The sequence below is a fragment of the Myotis lucifugus genome, unplaced genomic scaffold, assembly GCF_000147115.1.
Source record: "Myotis lucifugus unplaced genomic scaffold, Myoluc2.0 scaffold_0, whole genome shotgun sequence".
Classification (NCBI taxonomy): domain Eukaryota; kingdom Metazoa; phylum Chordata; class Mammalia; order Chiroptera; family Vespertilionidae; genus Myotis; species Myotis lucifugus.
In genome coordinates, this window is record NW_005871048.1 from 33851448 (window position 1) to 33863108 (window position 11661).

Genomic DNA, 11661 nt, shown 5'->3' on the forward strand with positions numbered 1-11661 from the left:
GTAAGAATCAAAAGGGCAAGATGCCCAGCCAGCGTGGCTCAGAGGTTGAGCGTCAACCTATGAACCAGGAGGTCACGGTTTCATTCCCAGTGAGAACATAAACCTTGGTTGCCGGCTCGATCCCCAATCAAGTAGTGGGTGTGCAGGAGGTAGCCGATCAATGATTCTCTCTCATTGATGTTTCTATCTCTCTCTCCCTCTTCCTTCCTCTCTGAAAATAATATATATACATATGTATATACATATGTACACACACACACACACACACACACACACACAGTATTTTTAAAAAGGGCAAGATGCTCATCCTAGCTCTTTTCCTGGTCCTGTGATCTTATGTGCATCTTTTCCAGTAGAATAGTGGTAACACAAGTGCCCTGTAGACCACAATGTACTGGCAAAGAGAAGGTGTTCTGGTATTTGCTTTCACAGAGGCCCTGCCCTGACTGATCCTAATCTCTACACTGTCTACATCGGCACCCGGCATCCAGCCCATCAGTGCAGCAGAGACCCCTCCATGACAGCCAGAAGACAGAGCCATCCTCAGAGCTGGTATTTTCCAGACAGTTCATTTGTCCCACCTCCTCCAGCTCCCATCTGCTGTGTGCAGACGCCACCACCCTTGGGATGTGACCCAGTTGCTTCCCCACACACACAGCGTTCCTCCCAGCGCGCACACACCCAGGACACAGGAGTGTAGCATGCCCTCTCCCTCTTTCAGGAGAACAGTCCCACAGGCCTCATTGTCCTTAGGCTACACCCACGCTTTGCTCTTTCCTGCTGCCCCCTTGTCCCTGTTGCCTCTCAATGTTCCCATGTCCCGGAGGCGGCAGTGTAATTTCCCTTTCATTATCTGTGTTCTCAGGATGTAATTTACTCACTATGACTCATTATGGATTCAAGTGCTTCTAACAACTTGTTTACCAATTAGGAACTGGTGTTGATAATGGTGAAAAAGGACCGAGTCAAATTTTTCACACTGCTCAGTCCCCAGACAGGCCCTACTGGTGAAAAGGAATTGCAGAGAAAGGGAAGGAGGAATCAGAGAGATGGAAGAAAATGGAATCAAGGGAAAGAAAGCACAACCTTTCAGGAAGGGTTGAAACAACTGGAATTATTTTGGCCTAACGGCGAAGTATGCTTGCCAGCTGTTCCCCGTCTTCACAAAAGAAGGAAACAGAGACATGTTTTAAAATGTAGCAAGAGGGATTAAGGTTAGATATAAAGAAGAATTTCTTAATAATGTGGTTAAACATTGCAAGGGTTTACAAAGGAAATCTGTCATTCCTTCTTGTAGCAATCTCTCCATATTAGGATGGATTCCACTTGGGTAGGATGGTGTAAGTAAAATATTTCACAATTTTTCTCAAACGTCGATACATTCATTTTGGCAATTAGGCAAATAAATTGAAGCTGTCATGAATGTTTCTCACTCACGACTGCCTCTATCTCTTTAAGCAACTTTTGGGTTCTCAATTGTGGTAAAATATACATAACATAAAATTAAACATTTTAGCCATTTTGAAGTGTGCGGTTCAGTGGTATTAAGTACACATTCACATTGTTGTGCAACCATCACCACTATCTATCTCCAAAACATTTTCAATCAGCCTCAACTGAAACTATGTACACATTAAGCAATATTTCCCCATTACACTCTCTCTCCAGCTCCTGGTAACTGTCACTTTACTTTCTGTTTCTATGAATTTGAGTTTTTTCTACATTGATGGTTACCCTACAGAGTGAACTTCACTTCCCCAACATGAAATCTAAAGTAGCATATGTCCCAGCCCCTTTGGTCAGTAAGGTGAAGAAGACACAGGACCTCCTTTCTGTCAATCAGGCACGACCACATGAGTCCTGGATCCACAAATATGTAATGTGAGAAGCAGGTAGGCTGGTGGCATCCATGTGGATGAGACAGGATGGAAAAGGTTGGTGATGGTACCGGCAGCTTTCCAATGGGGTGGCATGGTTGGTGAGGTGGAGGCAGCTTTCAATGTAGCAGAGGAAACTTGTTTATGGCATTGGGGTGAAGCATGTCTTTTTCCAGGATAGTCATTTGCTATGACCAGGAGCTGGGGTTAATTCCTAAAAGCTTTACTCAGACTCTGTGTCTTCCGGTCTTCCTGTGATTCTAGAATCCACTCAATATGCTCTAATAAACCCCGTCCCTCTTACACCAGCTACAAAGGATTGTATTGTCTACTTTTCAGAACCTTGACCAACACAGGGGCGATTATCTCCCTATATTGAGTCCTTCCGGGGGTGATATTTTCCTTCCCATAGATGAAGAAGGAAGTCAGTTGGACCCAGAAGGGCCAGACAGTTGATAAAGCCAGAATGTTTTTTCCCGCCGCCTCTCTGTGATGCTTTGATATGGCTGTGTGTGTGTGTGTGTGTGTGTGTGTGTGTGTGTGTGTGTGTTAGAAGGCTGGGGTGAGGAGACACGGGTGAGCGCGTGTTGTGTGGGAAAGAGTGTGCTTTGCAGGAGTGGGGAGGAGGGTTCTCTGCTCGGTGCTGCTGAGGGAATCATGTTAACTTTAAGGAAGGGGAGCCGGTGCTCACCTATCTCCTCTGCCTCCGCCATAGCAGGCCGCCACGCCGCTGTGCCTCCGCCATAGCAGGCCGCCACGCCATTGTGGGCTTGCAGAGCAGTTTGCTTGTTTCCTCCCCTTGCACAGACCCATGAATGTCTACAGCTCCTCAAGGGCCAGGTCCTGCAACGAACGGTAGTCCTCTCTGGCCCAACCTGGGAAGGCACGTAGTAAATGATCAGTTCCTAGCTAACCTATGTAAACATGGGCTTCTGTGTGTATCTGGTTACAACCTCTTACAAAGTTTGTCTTTCATAATTATGCTATGTGTTTATTCTATTTTAGCTGTTATGCTTTTAAAACCTAAAATCTCTTCCTTGCAGATGCATTTCCTCCATTACACTCTCTTCTTATTATGAATGCAATTAGAATTGGCAGATTGATTAAGAGAGCAAACTCTGGGGCCAGGCTGCCCTGAGAGAATCACTTAACAGCCTTATGTCCTTGGTTAACGCACTGCACCTCTCTGTGCCTCAGTTTCCTTTTCTGTAAAATGAAGATAATGATGATATATACTGGGTAAGACGGTTGTGAGAAACATATATATATGTCCCCTTAGAACAATGCCTGACACCAAGTAAGTGCTATATGAATGCTATTAGTAAGTTCTCTTCTGTTTTTGTTTTTGTTTTTTTCCCTGCAGAATTGGTTTTTGTGTTTTATTATTTTGGTCTTTTTCTTTTGTGCTTCTAATTTCCTTACATTTTTTGTTACCCAACCACTTTTAAAAATAAAGAATGAGGCTCTTTATTCTAGCTGATTGGAGTAGGATTCCTCTGCTGTGGTGTGAATAGGTCTTTTCCCAAAAAGTACGCTCCTTTGCACTGAAACGTGACTGGCAGTTTTATGTATGTGTCCTAGGACATGTCAGCTAGCCCGATTCATTTCAGGCTGAGTGACACAGGCATCAGCCGACAGGTTGCAGTTTCTCTAAACGCTAGAACACAGAGGTTTTAGACTTCTAAACCCCCATAGAAGCCTTAGCAGTTCAACCAATTATTAATCAAAATGACCTCAGGCTGCTTGGCTCTGTGCTTTCTGGTGTGAGCAAGGAGGGTGGAGAGGTACCTTGGGGAGCTATTTGGTTCAGGTACCTTCAGATAATCTTCTGGTTTGCTGTATTTCTCATTTCCACACTCAGCCTTATTTGCCAGCTCCAACCTGGTGCCTCCAATTGGAAGACTAACTCCACCTCCATTTCCACCACCATCTGCAGTTAGTAGATTTGGACCTGCGTTTTCTCTGTTATATTTCACATGTCAGTAGCCTTTATCCCCTTTTTGTCTTTCAAAATTTGTTGGAAACTCTTCAGATGTTGCCACCTCCATCCCCCATTATATTCTTTGATAAGAAATTAATATTTTGCTATATGACATCTTAAAATCACAGGGATTTCCATGGTGTCTTGAGATCAATAGGGGTTTGTAGTTTATTCTGCCCTTTTGATCTGGAACTAACACTACAAGTATTGCTGGGATCACTGGAGATTATCAGTTAATCATTCATTCCCTCTTCTTGATCTCAAAACAATTGAAAACAAAGATAATAGTCTTCTACCTAAAAAAGAAGGCCATACATATTAGAGGGTATTAATGCTTTGTCTTTTCCAAAAAGGAAACCAAGATTAAGAGTTGTTCAACTCTTCCTAATTTAATCAGTCAATTAAGTTGCTCCTTTGTGGGGGGAAAGAGAAGTAAAATGCAGAAAAAATTAGTTTTGCTTGGCCCCAAACCATCACCTGTGAGGTGAGAAATATTGATAGTTCCCATCTTATGAGCTAAAGTAGGAACATAGGGAATGGACAGTAGGGATGTCCTTTTCCAATTATTGTATAGATGAAGTACCTGAAATTTGGGCAGGCTAACATGTTATAAAATATATAAATAATAAAGCTTGATTCTAGTATTTCAAACTAAAGCCCTTTAATCCTTCTTCTGTGCTACATTTCTTCTCTATAATGTTACTATGACCTCAAACATCAAAACACTAAATCTTCAAAGATCTATTCAGGAACTTAAAAATATTTTAGAGTGCCCTAACCGGTTTGGCTCAGTGGATAGAGCGTCGGCCTGCGGACTGAAGGGTCCCAGGTTCGATTCCAGTCAAGGGCATGTACCTTGGTTGCGGGCACATCCTCAGTAGGGGGTGTGCAGGAGGCAGCTGATCGGTGTTTCTCTCTCATCGATGTTTCTAACTCTCTATCTCTCTCCCTTCCTCTCTGTAAAAAATCAATAAAATATATTTAAAAATATTTTAGAGTTATACTCTCTCACATAATTACCATACTGTAATTCCTAACATAAAAAAAGAGAACTGATGCAGTTGAGAAATTTCAAAAATATACTGGAAACAAGGATTGTCAAGTTCTCATTGATCTACGACATTTTATTAATCAGAATTATTTATTTTACTTCTCAAACTTTTTGATGCATTTTTTTCCCTACCATAGAAGATATTTTTATTTTCTGAATTTTTCATTGCAGTCTTTGGGTTTGTTAGGAAATAGCTGACTCCATTCTTATAAGTGCCCAGCACTAAATCTCAAGTGTCTGTATTTCTTAGCATCACAGAAAGCACAAAACTGAAAGGGCTCCCTCAGGAGGCACAGGGCTGTGCCGTCCTGACCCTGCAGACGCTGGGATTTGGCGAAAGTCCACTCTGCGTGTGGATGGCTCCTGACACAGCTCATCTCACGAAATAGCGGTGATGACATTTGGCCATTTTCATTAAGCATCTAATTTTTTTTCTTCTGCTCAGCTTGAGATTGGTTTCTGAGTTACAATCCCTGGCAGGACAGCTGAAACAGGAAAATATTAACATGCTGGCACACAGAAACTCCTTTCCTTCACTCTGAGATTCCATTAACGTATCTCTGGCCCTTTCCTGGCAGTTTTTGTAATAGGAATTGCCATGTTATTTGGGGGGAAAGGACAACTAACTGAAACAAAGCTTTCTATTGTCTTCTCCCTTGTAGCATAAAAATGATAGTCAAAGAGAAGGTATTATTTCACTCGGCCAAACAACACCACATGTGACCTGATCAACTGATAGTTTAGAAACACTATTTCTTACTTCATCCCAATATCCCTAGGGCACCCACAATGCATTATTCTGTGTGCTCAGAAGTGGCATATAAAGATGACCAGAGCAAGGAACCTGCTTTAAAGAAGCTCAGGGTCTAGAGCAGCGGTTCTCAACCTGTGGGTCGCGACCCCTTTGGCCGTCAAACGACCCTTTCACAGGGATCACCTAAGACCATCCTGCATATCAGATATTTACATTACTATTCATAACAGTAGCAACATTAGTTATGAAATAGCAATGAAAATAATTTTATGGTTGGGTCACAACATGAGGAACTATATTTAAAGGGCCAGAAGGTTGAGAACCACTGGTCTAGAGAGTGGGGCAGAAGAATGAACTGTTACAATGTGTGAGCCCCTCAGTAGGACAGGATGTGCCTCAGGTGAGCATATGAATACAGTGTCGTGGAGAATAGCAGCTTACCTGCCTGGTGAAAGAGGAGGGGAGACACAGGGGAGAATCTTTGAACTGAACCCTAAAGAGCACAGACACACTTTCCAGAAAGACAAATAAGAAAGCGCATCGTATGCAGAGGAGCTAGAATATTTGGATAGGGAGGAATGAAAGAGAACTGTGCTCAGAACATGCAGTTACTGCAGCTGGAGTAGTTGTGCAGTGAAGGGAGAACAGGGTGACAGTAGATTGGACTAGGGGACAGACAATGGCTTTGTTGATGTGAGAAGGACTTTATACTTCTTCCTCTAGATTTGTCTTTTCTAACATATGTGAGTTTCTTGTGTACTTCTGCATACAGGGATTGCTGGGGGTAGAGGAGATTGCTAAAGGAGAAAGTAAGGAAAATAAAACAATTTATGCTTAAGACAATTACTTAAAATATTCATATACTGTCCTTTTTAAAAGGAATTTTGTTTTATTTTTCGGATAACACAAGTAATAAATAGGGACTTTCTGCATAAAATTTTGAGTGTTCTCTTAATGTTCCTTTTTTCAAAAAAAAATTTTATGGTTTTTTTATTTTTATTAGCAGCCTTTGCTCTGAGAAGAAAATGTTCTTGAGTCATCCCACGTTGGGGCTTTGAATACAAGACAAATGTAAAATGCTTCCTGCTCTGTTGTCTTCAGTGAAGGCCAAACAAAAGTAATCAGCTTGGATCCACCCCTGTTAGATGAAAGCCCAGCTGTGTTCCTGTCCAGACTGGGAGCGGGGAGCTAGCGGCAGGAGGATGCGCTGTACTCTGTGATGGAGGAGGAACACTGGGGCCTGTTGTGCAGCTGACACTGTGGCGGGGAGGCTGGCATTAGGGGAGGAGGCCTACGGCTACTTCAAGTACAGGCATTTTCCCTTCAGGGGTGTTGCTGTGCCGCCCGGAAGTTGAACAGCAAAGTGACCGGCACTGTCAGGGCTCTGCTGTTGCCCACCCACCTTGGATGCAGTGGCCCCTGGCAAGGAAGAGGGCTGCTCCAAGTCCTCTTCACTGCCCAGGAGTGGGGACATCTGTGACAGGTGGTCCCTTCAGAGGGAAGAGATTCTGCTAGGTTTTCCACAGCAATCCAGTGCAAGTGCTGTCCCTGCACCTGTCCCTCTCGCTCTGCCTCCCCCAGACCTTGTTTGGATCTGGAAGGAGTCCAGTGGTGGGTAAACCAACAGGCATACTAATTGCACCAGCAAAGTGGAGCCACCAGCTCCCCAACCCAGTACGAGGAATCAAACTCAGCCGGAATTCCACAGTCAGCATCGAGAAAGAGCTATTTTAATTCCAGAATTCCTAAAAGTTACGTTTCACTCTCTAGGTATTATTCACCATTACCAGTGGGAAGGTCCTCATAATATTTTCAAAGCAAAGAGCTTCTAGAGGTATTAATCTGACCCTGAGCAAATCATCAGTGTCAGCACTATGGGTGCTATGTGGTGAGCTGGGAATATCTAGTCCTCACTTGTGTCTAAGACTATGTCCATTTCCCTTGCATGTGGGGAGAAGAAAAGGACCCCATATTCGACTTCCAGATCCTTAGTTGGCTGTTTTTATACACTTTGTTGACCCCCTCAGCTGAGGCAGGAATAGAGTGATATGACCTTTTTAGACATTTTATCCTTTGCTGCCTGCCTTACACCCAGCTGTAGGTTTAGCCATTTATCTTCAGTAAATATATTTTTCTGAAACTCTTCCCTGCCATTGTTCATAGGCCTAACATTTCTTGTACTTTTATGTTGATGACTCCTTAGTACAAAAGAAATTATCCTGGCCCTGGCGGTGTGGCTCAGTTGTTGAACATTTTCCCATGCACCAAAAGGTCATGGGCTCAATTTCTGGTCAGGGCACATGCCTGGGTTTCAGGCTTGATCTCCAGTAGGGGGCATGCAGGAGGTAGCCCATCAATGTTTCTCACACCCATCTCTCTCTCTCAAATCAATAAAAACATATTTTTAAAAATAAATTATTCTGTATTCTCATGAGTGTGTTTTTCCCATTGTCATGAAACACTGCAGAGGGTTACAATTTACCAGAAGTGATAGCAAGCAGAGCCAACACATTGTGAACTCTCTTCTTAAACTTCCAGAAAATCTGTGTGAGTCTGTAAAGTTAAAACAAAGCAACAAATAAGAAACATGGCCAGTCTGAAAAAGGTTGCAAAACCTTGAAATATTCTGGCTCTTAACCAGAATTTACTGCATGGGAAACCTCAACTAGCCCGTTTTTCCTTGCAGTGACTGGGTTTCAGCTTGCAGGACCATTATAATGTCACCACACAGAGCTCATGCAGGTTAGTTGGAGGAAGCTGCTTAAACCTTGACAATGTCACTCCACATTTACCACCCTCAATCTTGTACCGGGAAGCCCCTCTTCCCACATTTCCCCTTCTCCTTCCTACTTTTCTATACTATCCCCAACACATTCCCCTTAGGGAGACCAAGAAGGGAAAAACCCAAACACTCATCTCTAAAAAAGGTCTTCGAGTTCTCTTACTTGTTGATATTGAAGGGGGAAAAAATCAATAGGACACCTCCTCCATCCTTTTAAATCCTACCCTACTACTGAGATTTTACTGATTGCCAACTCTGAAAAGCCTTCAGTGAATACTCAAAAGCTCTGTGAACATGACTAGGAGAATTTTGATAGATTAAGAACAAATGTTCAGATTCAAGCCATTCCAAGAATGTTCTGCTTTCTTTCTCTAGGAATATTTCAGTCGAGTTGCCTTTAGGAGACACAATTAGGCTGTGCAACACTTCTGACCCTTGACCTTTAGGATGTGAGATGTTTTTTGGAGTCACTTTCCAGAATGAACCTCTTCTTTAACCACAGCTAACATGGAAAAACTAATCTTTGGATAGCAAACTAATCGTTGGGAAGAAAAAGCTCTAATACCTGTAGTTAATTTATGTTGTTTATTGTAATCTAAGAGATACCTGACTAAATGGTGTGTGTGTGTGTGTGTGTGTGTGTGTGTGTGTGTGTGTAAGAGGAGTGGATAGAATGTACCCTCCTCCTTTTATAAAGGAGGAGTTAAAATAAATTATAGGAAGATTTGTTTCTCACCCAGAAAAGATTAATTTGGGAGACATTTCTTTTGATGCATTGCTCATAATTAAAGTAATTCTTCATATTATGTTTTCTTTAAGTAAAAACTTGTGGCTTTACTTAACCTTCCATCAATTAACTCCCTCAAAGCAAAATAACCTTGAACTCCATAAACACACACACTTAATTCTCGACTGACAGAGAAGGAAGCAATGGCTGCCCCTGCTCTGTAGGGACTCCAGCAATATTGCAGCTCCAAAGCCAGATGCCCTGTGTGCCTCAGTCTCCAGTTTCCTACTTTTATTGACAGGGTTTTGAGTTTGAAATCCTGCCTTCCACATTTTACCAATGAACAAAGCCATATAATTCTATAAAAATTATGCTGTCATGGCTCAGTGGTTGAACGTTGACCTGTGAACCAGGAGGTCACAGTTCAATTCCTGGTCAGGGCACATGCCCAGGTTGCAGGCTCGATCTTCAATGTGGGGCATCTGATCAATGATTGTCTCTCATCATTGATGTTTATATATCTCTCTCCCTCTCTCTTCCTCTCAGAAATCAATAAAATATATTTTTTAAAAATATGCTGGTAGAAGTGTTTGCAGAGGATCATTCTTCACTCAACAACTATGTTTTAATCTTTTTTTATGTGAGGCACTGAGGACAAGATAGTGAGCAAAATGAGCTTGGTGGCTTCTTTCATGGGGCTCATAATATAGTAGGGAAGAGAAAATTAACCAAATATTTAAAAATCATTACACATAATAAAACAGCTAATTTACAAAGAAAATACTGAATGCTATGAGAGTGCCTCATTAGGGAACTTGATTCTTTCTTCCTTCCTTCCTTCCTTCCTTCCTTCCTTCCTTCCTTCCTTCCTTCCTTCCTTCCTTCCTTTCTTTCTTTCTTTCTTTCTTTCTTTCTTTCTTTCTTTCTTTCATCACTAATTTATTTATTTATCTACAGGACAAGGAGGTGTTTAGGGAATTTTGTCAAATCGGAAAAGTCTTCCTGAAATGTCTTAACTAATTTCAAAAGGATGACTGGTATGTTCATACAGTGGAATTCAAGATAGCGATTAAAAACGAATGAGCAAGAACAGCATGTATCAAATCCAGAGATCAAGGATTCCAGCCTCTGGATTTCAGATTGGGTGGGTGCTAACAGGAAGAGCAGAGCTTTTGTGAGTATCTGGCCACTTTACAAGGGCTGCCCTTGCCTTCAAAACGGATTCTGATGTGAGAGGTTCATGGGTACATTTTGGCCACAGGAAAGACAGGGGAGGAGAGAGACATTCTAATCCCTGAGCTACTTTTTAAGTTTAGACATACAACAGAAGTTCTGAATGCTACACGTGTAATTTATGGGCACTAAAAGGAGACAACCAAAATTTCCCCATTCTCTAGCTTTCTTTTATGTACTTCAATGCAAAAGGCTGGAAATGGCACAGCTTGGTCTGTGCTCATAGGGGTGATTATCTCATCGATTCCTCCCCTCCTCAGCTTTGCTCGCTGTGGTGCTTTCATTGCCTGGGCCCAGAGAACACAACCATAGGGCCCAGGAGAGCCACCTGTTTTCATTCATTTGATGTGTTATAATTTAAAGTATTATTAAAAGAAGAAAGCTAAACTCATGTTCTATGTTAATTAAAAGAACATGATTGAAACCAAATGTAAGTATTTTATTAGTATTTGTCTTACTGTACTAATAATTGCATGTTTCTAATGTTAGCCATTAGTACACCCCCAAATAGGTAATAATTGTTGTTACTACTTATTAGGTAAAAAACTCAACTTGAGATCATAAACATGATTATAATGTTAGGTCATCATATTTTGATTAATCTATGTCCCCAACTAGATACTAAACCCTTAGATGGCAGTCCCAGCCCAGCATGTACCAACCACAGTTGACATATGAGCCATCATAGATGATTTTGAAAACATAGAAAATATTCTTTGTGATAGTAAAGGGCAATAAATAAAAATCTGCTTTGTAAGATAAAATAAACACAGTGGCAGGTAAAAATTAAGACTACATTTTTTCTAAATTTGGGAGATATGACTGTAATAACAGTAGGATGTTTATTTCTTTTTTCTTTTTTTAAAATATGGAATGCTTAATAATTTGTATAACATCCTTGCACAGGGGCCATGCTAACCTTCCTTGTATCATTTGAATTTTAGTCTATGTGCTGCCAAATGAGTACAGTAGGGCCTTTAGTTCAGCTCAGTGCCAGGAATAGAATGGGCCATCAGTAAATGCATTTTTAAAGGATAAAAATGCTTTGTATACTGATACCCACTTGGCTTAAGGCTTAGTACATTCTCATCACCCCATTTAGTTTTATTTTGGGCCACAATAAGTTATAGGTACATTGATCCTTTAAAAAAATTAATTATAGCCCTAGCCGGTTTGGCTCAGTGGATAGAGCGTCGGCCTGAGGACTGAAAGGTCCCGGATTTGATTCCGGTCAAGGGCACATGCCATGGTTGCAG

General features: G+C 41.7%; 1 non-coding gene across 1 annotated transcript; it reads right to left on the reverse strand.

Moving 5' to 3' along the window:
- Window positions 1-11267: 11267 nt before the first annotated feature.
- On the reverse strand, window positions 11268-11372 carry LOC111825684. Its single transcript, XR_002828891.1, has one exon. It is a non-coding gene; the product is annotated as a U6 spliceosomal RNA (small nuclear RNA).
- Window positions 11373-11661: the final 289 nt, after the last annotated feature.